Source organism: Hipposideros armiger, unplaced genomic scaffold (genome assembly GCF_001890085.2).
Source record: "Hipposideros armiger isolate ML-2016 unplaced genomic scaffold, ASM189008v1 scaffold_645, whole genome shotgun sequence".
Lineage (NCBI taxonomy): Eukaryota > Metazoa > Chordata > Mammalia > Chiroptera > Hipposideridae > Hipposideros > Hipposideros armiger.
In genome coordinates, this window is record NW_017731995.1 from 317,120 (window position 1) to 319,890 (window position 2,771).

Below are 2,771 nucleotides of genomic sequence, written 5' to 3' on the forward strand. Positions count from 1 at the left end.
AAGTTGTTTTGGAAAAGCTTGCTTAAAAAATAAAATTGTACCTTGAGCAATATTCAAATTGGAAACACTCCCTCTGAGTAATCTGTGCCTGTTTGCCAATTCCTTACCTTGAGTGCTCCAGGGACGTGACTGTATCGTCCCCTTCCCAGATGCGTCCATTATGTTTTCAAAGGAAATAGTTTATTTTGAATAATGATAGTCCACGTCCATTGGTTAAAGATTTACTGGTAACTTAGAGACTTTGTGAAGGGAGACGATACAGTTAATGGATGTTACTTATTGAGCACCTGATTATCAGCTGTGCTGATATAGGACCAGTAATTCATATAAGTGTTTTCTGATTTTCTGAACCAATATTGAAATTGAGGCTTGCTCAAGGTCTCAGCAAACAAGTCAGAAGCCAAGCTATGCAGGCCTTTCCATGGGACACCAAAGCTCATTTGCACTTTGTTCTCATATTAATGCTCTTTTGAATGAGTTGTAGCTGCAGATTTAATAAGAAGAGAGACCAACTCTGTTTATTGTTCTAGTGAGTATTAATCCCCAAACCCATCCCAGCCACTCCCTCCCTTTTTTTTATCATGCATTTTATTTTACTCATCAGTTGATATAGTCATTTCATATTCTTTTTTTTCCTGTCCATGTACTTATTTATTTTACCCCATATTTCCTTTTGGGCCTCTTGGTAAATGAGTAAATGACTACTTATTTGTACAAATGTGGCTATGTGGAAATGGATTGCTGTCTGATGTGAGAATAGAAGAAGATTGAGGTTAGATAACAGGAAAATTAGTAAGGGATGCAAATGTTTTCCTGTGACTGTCAGTACATGTTTCTAGATGCTGAAGTTAGGCAAGACCACACGTTGTTCCAGTTGTTTGCTGTTCATGGTTACCATAATCTACAAACCTTGGCATAGTTCAGTACAGTGACTCAAATAGATTTGCATGTGTTCCTGTATTTAACAATGCCAATTTGTACCCGGTGGATCTGCACAACCTAAGCGCCTATTATATTTTAATAGTTTCAACAGAAAAAAAATACAAGTTGCTAAACATGGTTGTTTGGCTAATCTAGAGACTTTGGGAAAAAGCTATCCAAGTTTTCAAAGCCTCATTTTGTAGTGAGGTGCTATGGGAGACAGAGGAAGGCAGCTGAGCAAACACTTCCGTCAAAGAATACGAGTTATGAAATGGAAATTGGGTCTTAGGAATGTGTGAGCCCTGCCCTGCTTCTCACATTTATTGAGCACCTACTGCCCTCGAGGTCTTCTGCTGGGAACTGAGCATGGGAAGCTGAGCACCACATGGATTTCATCCTCACTGAGACTGTTTGCTGGGAGATGATGTTGCACTTTGGCTCTTTGTCTTTTTGAAGGAAAGAATTCAATCAAGAGACAGAGTTTGTGCACCATGCGACTGTAAGAGGTTTATTAGGAAAAGCAAGTACACTCTGAGACATCGAGTGGGCTGACGGAAGAGAGGGAAGCGGCCTCTCCTTACATTGTGTGAGGGTTTTTATCTCTATGGGTAGAATTGTCTCCCTCTCTCCTTCCCTGTTATTTTTATGTTTCTCTGCTGAGGTAACCTGTTCTCCCCTCTGGTTCTCAAGGTTGCTTCTCAGATCGTAAGTGTGAACTTGTTAATTTCCCACGATTTATTTGAGACGCTCATTAAAAGTGGTCCTGAGAAGCAGGATGTATATTCTGATAAGCAGGATGGTTTCTTTCTCTCTGGCTTCTAGCAACACATCCCTTTGATTTAGGGGCTGTGTCAGCCTGGGATCCTGCTGTAGGGCTAGTGAGGCATTGGTGCCCTAAGTGAGGGCAGCTGCCAGGGGTCTGGACCCAAGTAGGAGCTGCAGCAAGGGGCTTTCTAACCGGGGCTAGATGTCTCCTCCTGCTCATTTCTATCTATCTACCTACCCTATCAAGATCACAGTTTAGGTGCCAGCATTAATTTTTAATTATTGTAAGCAAGATGGTAAATTCTAGACAGAAAGAGAGGTAGGCGTGGAGCCTTGGAGGGATCTGTTGCCAGCATGCTGGGACTGATGAACTCAACCCTGGACTTCCTCATATGCAGAACAGCACATGTTGGTTGTTTGTTCACCTTTACCCTAGTTTCCTGTCTTCTAGTCCAGAGGTAGGTAAATAGGCAGGAGGTAGGTGGGGCCAAGGGGTTTGTTGACTGTTTCAGCTGGAGCCCATTAACACCATCACAAACGCTTTTACTCTGGTAACAGTGTTGTGAAATCACTTAATTTCTATCTGCTCTGAAGACTGACTTTACTGTAAAAATGTTGATGAATCACCAGGAGTAAAGGTAATACATTTCATAGTTTATCACCTAGTTTTTGAACTTCTTTGTTTTTTAGTCATTATCTCATTTTGTCCTCCGTCTTGTGACCAACAGGGCTATTTTTATAATTCACACTTCTCAGGTAAAACCAGAAAATGCGAGGCGCCAAAACTCACACGTTCAGAGGCATCTCATTTAGAATCTGAAAGCTCCCTTCTCCAGCCCACAATGCCTTTCTTGACAAATGTCTCCTGCCCACTGAAAGGTCCAAAGTGTCCCCGTAGGCTGTGTGATCAGCTCACTGATTGGGGCTCAGAAGAGAGGAGTCATTTTCACTTAAATTCCAGAGGACAGGTGAAGGAGATAGTCCCATTGGTTTATAGCCTTGATTTCTTAGACCCTCAGGTGAGGGGGCAGATCTGAGGACTCTGTATTCACTGCTTTCCTGGGCTAAGCTACTGGCTGTTCCTG